This window comes from Crocodylus porosus, unplaced genomic scaffold (assembly GCF_001723895.1).
Source record: "Crocodylus porosus isolate Cpor-Errol unplaced genomic scaffold, CroPor_comp1, whole genome shotgun sequence".
In the NCBI taxonomy this organism is placed as follows: Eukaryota; Metazoa; Chordata; order Crocodylia; family Crocodylidae; genus Crocodylus; species Crocodylus porosus.
This window is the reverse complement of record NW_017728906.1, coordinates 171,575,068-171,584,424: the sequence shown is the minus strand read 5'-3', so window position 1 is coordinate 171,584,424 and position 9,357 is coordinate 171,575,068.

Here is a 9,357-nt window from a genome sequence, read left to right as displayed (position 1 = left end):
CTCGAGGTTCTGGTGTCTCTCCTCTCTCTTTCCTTTTCCACCGGCCATTTTATCGCTGGTGACATCATCGGCCAGCCTCAGCTGAATAAGCTAACGAGCTGCGCAAGTTTGTCTCCCTGCTCCTGTGGCGTCACGACTCCGACTGAGGGTAAGTAGTTCTTCCTTGTTTTAGCTTCTATGTTTGTTTGTTTCTCTTTCTCCTGTCCCTTCTGCCTCCCATAACTTTCTTTTCTTGTTTGGGGTCCATCCCCCCATTCTTTCCCGGGACAGACTGAGTTTACACACAGTCTATAATAGGGACTGACAGAAGTTAATAAAGGTGCTTTGCTTTGGAGTGCCTTCATCTAAACCCTCAGTAAATGAGGTTTAATTTATCCTGTAATTGAGCACTTTTAAAGCACTCTGCAACCATGCATTTCTGTTAGGGCATGGCTGCAGAGCAGTTTTAATGGGCGGACCACACAACCAATATCACTTCTGTTAGAACCCTTTATGTCACATCATGCCTTCTACCATGCTAGATGTGCATAGCAGGAGATGCAGTTTGGGATGGGACACAAAATTATTTTTCTGTTGTCCCAATTGTTCCACTCTGGAGCTGCCCCCAGCTTGATCCTGCAAATTGGGCAGGGGGTGGCTTTGTCCCAGACCAAGGACTGCCCCTCAGCTTCCAGCTGCTTCCAGATTGGGGGATGTCAGGGCTGAGGCTAACAATCAACTGACCGTTGGACACAGCCCCTGGACAACCCTAGGACTGCCTAGCTGCACCAGGACACCAGAACCCCAGGATAAGGGAGCCTCTCCCCACATCCTGGGGTCCCCAATCCCTGAGATGTCTAAAAACCATGTATTTAGCCCAGTTCCCCTGACCCATCATTTTAAAATGCTTTGCCCTGCAGCCCTAGTTGGAGTTGCAGAGCATGTCAGGAAAGGCTGATGTTTCAGTGCTGTGACATAGAAGCTGCATTATCTGTATCATTTTTATACTATTCCTGTCACCAGTATAACCAAGCCTCTCCATTCATTTGATATCTTGTTATGACTGATAGCTCTGGAGTCCAATTATCAGCCTGATTTGAAGGGTAGGACGTTTTCCAGCCTTAGAATGGCCAGTAACCACGTTTCTTCTCAGTTAGCAAGGCTGAGGGCTCCTTTCTGACTGCCAAGACATCATCCTTACAAATGATTTCTTCAGATGTCTTGCTAACATCTCTCTCCTTCCATGAGGCAGTGGGGAGCAGAGAGGCTGTCATTGTTGTAAGGAGGCTGTCCGTGTGATGTTTCATGAGGGGGTCAGCTGTGTCATTTGTTCCTCAACTCCTGAGGCAGGTAGCCCAGTCTCTGGAGGTACACATGGAGGCCCAAACTGATTTCATGGCTTCAGTGTTTCCTGATTTGATATGATTAGCTCACTGTCTGCCAGTCTAACTTACTTGAGTCATTGTCACCCACTTTAACTGATCTGATTTAATTAATTGTTGCCTAGTTTAAATGACCAGCTTGCTGCCTCTGCTTTCCCCCTGTGCCCCTTCTCTTGTCTTCACACACATTCTGTGCTCTCTTCAGACCTCTTGATTTTAGTCTTGCTGCTCCCATGTCCCTAGGAATCCATATCACATCTCTTCCTCTCTCTTCCTGGTCCCAGCCCTTGTCCAGCTTCCATCCCTCCTCCCACCACTTAACCCTGACCCAGAGAAACCTGTTACCACCCTCCTTCCAGTCTCCTGTGCTCTCTGGAACTTCTTTTCTGGCCCCAGTGTAGCAGGCGCACCTTTCAGAGCTCGGGTTGAGTCCCAGGCTTGAGATCCTGCTGTTTTGATTGGTGGAGCCCATCCACCAATCAGGAGGCAGCAAGAGAAATAATCTCACACCCCTTTCCTGAGCAGGGCGGGTGGAGAAGAGCTCCCCCAGACCTGATTGAAGACTGCAAACTGTCAGGTCCTTTCGGGCAGAGCCCTGAAGCATATAAAAGGAGCTGCAAGCCTAGCACAAGAAGATGTGTCAGGGGTGGAGAAGAGAGAAGAGTCGGGCTTAGAAAAGCTGAGGAGAGCTGCTCAGCAGGGCGAAGCAGTAGCCCAGGAAAAACCCCTGAAAACTTCTATTAGTAAGGAGCAGGGTACAGCTCCAGTGGTTAGGCTCTCAGTGCACAGGATGGCATATGGCGTCCAGACCCTGGGAGCTGCGTGAAGCAGCTCTGGTCTTCAACCTCTGGCATGCAGCCAGAAACACGATGCACAGGCTGGTGCATGGAGCAGGATCTTTGAATCCTCAACCTCTGGAATGAGGCTGGGAGCTCAGTGGAGGAGGTGCTGCATGGAAAGTGAGAGACCCTGCGAGCCACTTGAGGTGGCTCGGGTCTACAGCTGCTGACACGGGGCAGCAGCTCAGTGCAGACAACGCTGCCCAGAGGGTCTGGAACAGACCAAGCCCCAGTGCTGCACAAGGCTGTCCAGGCCTCCAACCCCTAGCACAAGGTGAAGCGCCCACTACACAGAGGTGCATGTGGCCCTAAGCCAGGATGGCAGCAGCAGAGTAAGGCAGCAGGAAAACCCAGCAGGCAGCAGAGCTTGACCTGGAGAACAAGAGGCAACCCTCTGGGACTGTGGAGTAGTAACTTACCCTGGAGAGAAGGTCCCCCACCCTGAGGGATGTGAAGGGGCACCACGTGGGCCGCTCCTGGGTGATAGCGGGAGAGCTTAGGAGTCTTTGGGGTCTTCCTCTCCTTTTTCTTTCCCCTCACCTCCTTTTCTGTAGTGGTACCTTGGGAGTAGGGCCCCTGCCCTGGAGAGCACCCAGGATGTCTAAGGACTGCTGATTATATTTGTGGACTGTGCCTTACAGTTTATGTGAATAATTTGAATTAATACTTCATATATGAATAGTTATAAGGTTGCCCAGTCAATACCCTTTGGTCTGGTTTGTTCTATTGTTCATCTGTATTTTAAATGATAACTAGGTGTGTGTATATCTGTGTATATATATATATATATATAAAATGGGGTTTATTGTTTTGTAAATTTGTACATATAATCTATGTCCCTACCCTTTAATGGTTTTGTTGTAATAATAGATCTGCATATAGTTAAGTAATTGATTGACTGGACCTGACTCTATAGGGGATGGAGGCAGCCACTGGGCTGCTGTGTCCCTCCATAGCACACTGCCCTGCCAATACTTCCCTCAACTGGAGAGGGAAGTACAAACTCATGAACACCCAGGCTACACCGGCAAACTGCTTTACAGGGAATCCCCTCCATGTCCTCTCACACAGTGAAGCTCCTCCTTTGTCTCCCTGGCTGCCCCATTGTACTGGTGTCTCTTCATCCCATACTCCCCACCTATGCCATAGAGCCCCACTAGCTTGATGCTTTTCTGTCCCTGCCTCTTCCAACCCTTCCCTGTACCTCTCCTTTCTCCTTTAAAGTATCCTCCATTCAGCTTTTGCCTCCTTTCTTCTGTCCTTGGAGCTGTTGCCTACCATTCTCTAGTTAATTCTTAAAACAGCTCTGATTTCAGCTCCTAGCTGTCCTTTCCTCTTCTATTCATTTTCCCCTCTTATCCTTTGGGGGCATCAGCTTCTCCATTAAGGATACCTCTGACCCAGTGACTGCCACTTTTTCTCCTTTATGCTCACTCATTGTTCTTGAATCAGCGTCCCATAGGAAGACAACTGGGGCTGTTGCGATGGAGGTGTACAGTACCATTAAAAAGTTACTGTTGTAACATGTTACAGGGCTCACAAAGCTGGAGTTCCCCAGTTCTGTTGGCATGACTGATGGAGCCCATATCCCCATTCTTTGCCCCCGACCCTGGGCCTTAGACTTCATCAGGAGAAAGGGGAACCTCTTCATTGTACATGCAGGCATGGTTGACCACCACAGCAGATTCACTAACGTAAGTTCAGGTTGTACTGGAACACTTCATAATGCCCGAATTTTTCATAATCCTTGCTTGTTTTCCTAATGGAAAGGGGTGGTTTGCCAGTCCAGTAATCGGCATTAATATCAATGTTGTCAGCACACCTCCTCCTATTCCTGGGAACCCTGACTACACTCTAACACTATGGCTGACCAGGCCTTGAACTGGGCATGTGGATCATAGAGGAGGACTATTTAATTATCAACTGTGCAGCTGCAGGAGGAGAGTGGAGCCTGCCTATGGGAGATTGGAAGGTAGATGGCTGGTGCCTGGAGGAAGACTAGAGGCAGCTGAGTCATACATGCCTTGAATTATAACCACACTGCATTCTGCATACATGCAAGAACAGAGGTGAGCCCTCTGCAGGGGCTAGAAGACAGAGGAAAAGAAACTTGCTGGATGATTTGAACAGCCTACAAACTGCCCATTCATGACTGATAGACCCCCCAAGACACCTTGTTGGAATGAGTTTACAGGAAGCCAAGTATACTAACTCTGAGTAAAAAGCCTAAAGACCCAACTTGTGATTTCTTGGCTACAGCATGCTGCTTTTCAGAGTCCTGTGGCTCTGCTGATTTTTTTTTTTAAGAGTAGTGCTGTACAGTCAATTGGGATTTCTGTGGAGTGGGCTCTTGGGTTTGTTATGCCTCCTTTGTGTGCCTTTCTGAATGTTAAACACTCTGTACCTTTAGCTCTCTGGGCAGGAATGTGTATATGGAGTCATTGCCCATACAGGCTGAGGCCAGCTCATACAGGCTGAGGCCGGCTCATTTTCCAGTGATGTCTGTTGTGAACTATATGAACACTAGCTGCTTGCATATGGGGGCCTTTTTTTTGAAAGAAACAAAAGGCAGACTTGATTCATCTGTAAAGTAAAAACTAAAAAATGTGCAAAATGTGCCAAAGAAATTGAGAGGTATGACTGAGGTCTGGGGCATGAAGGAGGAGTAAACACAACTTTTAAAAGAAACAGAGTGCTGAGGGAAGGAGCTCAGAGATGGTGCTCCATAGTCCCTTCTCCCTGCACAATGTCAGGAGCTCTAAAAGTGGAGGGTCCATGGCAACAGGCCAACATGTGTGCTGGCTTGCTAAAAGACACTAGGTTCCCCTGGGATGCTGCTCTCCCAGGAGGAGGCAGCTGTGGCTGGATGTCTGCTGCCAAAAGCCTGGTTCAGTAGCCTAGTTCTCAAGCAGTGGCAGGACCAGGACCTGCTGGGTGTGTCCTTGTGATGTGGGGTGTCAGGCTGGGAGGAGGTGGAATGTGAGCGGGGACATTCCTCCTTCAGCATAACTGTCCATTTGTTCATTATGTCCATTGGCTGTCCCTGCTGTTCCCTCTCCAGTCCCACCATTTTCTCCTTTATGGCCAGGTTCCCTGCATTAAAGTAAAATCTTCCTTCTACACAAGGTTGGCTTATCCCATTCCCTTCTTCGTGACTGTCATACTATTCTTCTGCTTTAGGAAATCTCTCCATTCCCCATCCTTTCTCCAACCCCATTGGCAGCCTTCCTGTTCTTTGCTAACAAGATTACAAAATTTCTGCTTCTGTTTGTTTCCTCTGGACCCTTCAGATAGCCAGGTGCTAAACTATGGTTAGTGCTAGTGGCCATCAGGGTCAGAAACTCAAGAATACTGATCCTGAAAGGTGGGAAGAGAAGCAGAGGAACTGTAAGAAGCAGTTATTGTTCCTTGTTTGGTTTCCAAGGTAAAAGTTTTTTGTCCAGGCCGCAATTTTGGGATATTGTCACCAGAGCCTCTCTCATGGGAGACAGTGGAGGGTATGAGTCCTTTTGCAGCTCTCCTTCTGTGCTCATTCACTTGCAGATGCTTTACAGTTCCTGAATAAGCTAAGCGTGGTGCTAGTAGTCAGAAGTGTGGGTTACATGCTACTTTGATGCTGTGCTTGCTTTATCATAGGGAGCTTCCAAAGGCAGTGTTAGTGGGACAGCTGGATGATAGTCAGCGGACTGCTGAGGCCAGGTTAGTGGTTGTACTAGTGCTTCTGCAGGCATTCCCAACCTTGGAGGATGTTTTCCAACTCCATATAATAAAACAACAGAAAATACTTATTTGTGAAGTCTAAGGAGAATCGTGCCAGATATGCATTGCTGTTGTTTACCAGGTGGTGCTCCAGAGATCTGTGTAACAGAAAGGGCAGAGACACCTATCCAGTAGTCAAGGAAAAGGTAGCCTTACTCTGTAATTTTACAGCCCATTAGAGCACTTTCTGTATCTGAAACCCCATGTTATATCTCATATGGGATGTTTGCTGCACTATCAGAGCCATTCTGCAGTTATTTACTGGAGTGACAGTGCTTGCAGTTTGAAATGACCTACTGTCTCCTCCTACTGTAAGAAGTGCCAGATGTAGCTCACTGAAACTTTAGAAACTGTTGGAAAAGGTTTCAGAGGAACTAAAGTGTCATGGTCATGCAAAGTCCTGGTTCTTCCAGGGGCTTTGGATGAAATTTTAATTTCTTTGCAGCAAAAAAAGTTTTTTTTGGAAGGCTTGTGTGACAGAAAAACTGCGTAAGATTTTCTAAAGTCATCAGTTGAAATTATTTCCTGTATTCATACTTAGAGGCAACAAAGAGCAGGTACTTTATCACAGGACATTCAAGGGCTGTTGCTCAATAAACATGAGGAGGTACATTTGGGATCCTTTCTTGAACTTAGCTTAATCAGAATCTGGGCAAAGGGTTGTGAGTGGATGGGGGACAGTGCTCAGAAAGGAGGGCCAGATGGCAAGGGAAAGGCCAGTGACAGATTCTATGGTTGTGGCTTGATCATATGGGTGAAGGCATGGAAAAAAGGGGCTTTTCAGCCTCTCCACATAAGGCCTGCTCTCTTGACCTCTAATTATGCACATAGCTGTCCTCTGGACTCTCTCAAGCTTTTCTATGTCCTTTGTAAAGTGTGGAGCCCAGAACTGGATGCAGTACTCCAGCTGCAGCCTCACCAAAGCCGAGCAAGGTGGGAGAATGACTTCTTGAGTTTTCTTGAGATGCATCAGTAGATGCAAGCCAGAGTTTTATTTGCTTTGTGGGCTGCGGCATCGCATTGGTGGCTCGTGTTTATCTTGTGGTCAGACATGACTCCCAGGTCTCTTCTGGCTGTAGTGCTACTGAGTATAGCACTGCCAAGCCTATCAGTATGATGTGGGTTTGTTCTCCCAAGGGGGGCATCTTGCATTTCTCCATGTTGAATGTCATCAAGTTTTGATCCGCCCACCTTGTGAGCCTGTCCAGGTTGGCCTGAATTGCCACCTATCCCCCTAGGCGCAACCGCACTTCCCCATAATTTGGTGTGTTGTATATGAATCTTGTAGGGCTAAAGCAAGGCTTAGCCAGTGAGGCTATTTCCTTGTCCTTTTGCCTCCATTACATTAAAGCGGACAGAGCACTTATGAGACAGCTGGGGGAAGAGGGGTACTGTGTAAGGGTTACTGATAAGATATGAAACTAGCTGAATCCAGTCAACAGAGGAGTCTTGTCAACAGAGAAACCTTAGAGGCAGTACAAGGATTGTTTTTGTAAGATAAGATTCATCTTGGCAAAAATATATGGGGCATGTAGTCATGAGAGTTAAACTTCGGTGTTCACACTCACAGTGCCACTTGATTAGATAGAATAGTAATTTAGTTAATAGATAATTGGGTATTTTTACAAGCACGAGCTAATCACGAACTAACACTGACGTACTAACAAAGTATAAAATAGTATTATATCTAGTAGGCGGGGTCCCTCCTCGGAAGCACCTCGCTGCAGCAAATAAAGGTTCTGTATTGGACTTTAGATACTTGCTCTGCGTGATCATTGCCCCAGCCTAGAGCGAACTGCACATGGCTTTAAGAGCATAATTCGTAACAGGTGTCATCTGCAAACTTAGCCAGTCCACTTCTGACACCCGAATCCAGATCATTTAAGAATATATTAAAGAGTATTGGCCTGAGTACTGAGCCCTGGGGGATGCCACTGGTCATCATGCACCATGTTGACTTGGTTTCATCAACTATCACTCTCTGGGTCTGATCATGGAGCCAGTTCCCCAACTATCAGAGTGGGAATGTAGGTTGTTGTGGCTGCAGTTCCCCAATTTTACTATGAGGACATCATGGGAGACCAAGTCAAATCTAAATATATGAAATCAACCTCTTCTCCTTTGTCTAGGTGATACATCCACTGATTATAGGAAATTAGGTTGGTCAGGCAAGACATACCTGCAACTAAGCCATGTTGGCTATCTCTCAGAGTGTTGCCTTTTGTTAGCCTGTTGCTGGTGGTTTCTATGATGATTTTTTCCAAGATCTTTCCAGGGATTGAGGTCAAACTGATTGGCCTGTAGTTCCCTGGATCCTCTTCCTTCCTTCCTTTCTTGAAAATAGGCACCACATTGGCCCTCTTCCAACCTTCAGGAATCTTTCCTGAGCTCCACAAGTTGTCAAATATCCTCACCATTGGTCGTGCTATGATGTCAGCCAACTCTTTTAGCACTCTTGCATGCATGCCATTTGGGCCAGCTGACTTGCGGATGTCCAGCCTCTCAAGCTGTTCCCTCACAAGATCTTTGCCAATTATAGGTGCATGACCGCCCTTACCCTGATAGTCCTGTGTCCTGTCAGGCAGGATGATCCACTTGGGGTGGCTGAAAACTGACACAAAGTAATTGTTGAGGAAATTAGCTTTTAGCTGGGTGTCGGTTGTCAGCTGCCCCATTTGGTTCAGCAAGGGTGCAACATTACCCTTGTTTTTTACTTGACTTCCCACATATTTGAAGAAGGACTTCTTATGGTCCTTGATTCCCATAGCCAGTTTGAGTTTGGTTTCAGCCTTGGCTTTTCTGGTCCAGTACCTACAGGTGTGGGCCAGTACTGCATAATCCTCCTTAGTGGTATTTCCTAACTTCCATCCCTTATAAGCTTCTCTTTTCAGATTCAGGAGGTCCACGAGTTCCCTGTTGAGCTGAGGGCGTCTCCCAGCCCTTTTGCTACCTTTCCTACAGGCCAGAATGGACTTCCCTTCTGCTTTTAGGATCATGTCCTTAAGGAGTTACCACTCATCATGGACTCCCCTCGCTGTCAGATAATTGTTGTGGCGGGCCAGTAGGGGGCGCTCCTGCATTAAGCCGCCCACCTCCCTGCGCCCGACCACCTTCCAGGCTCCGAATGCCTCCCTAGGGGCGCCTTATGTCCGGATGGCCCCCTTTCTGGAGCACACTCGCTAGCCTGGGGGTAACATAGCTGCCACCACCCCAAGAATGGACTCACTCCCGGCCCTGTGTCCTTGGGGAAACACAGGCCTAATGTCCTACAGGTACTCAACCCAGTACAGGCACTTGGGGCACTTCCCAAAGTCAGGGGGCAAAAAGTAAAGTCTCCCTTAGTCCGCAGACCTAAGGGGTCTCTTAGGCATAATTTAGACCCACCCCTCAATAAGTCT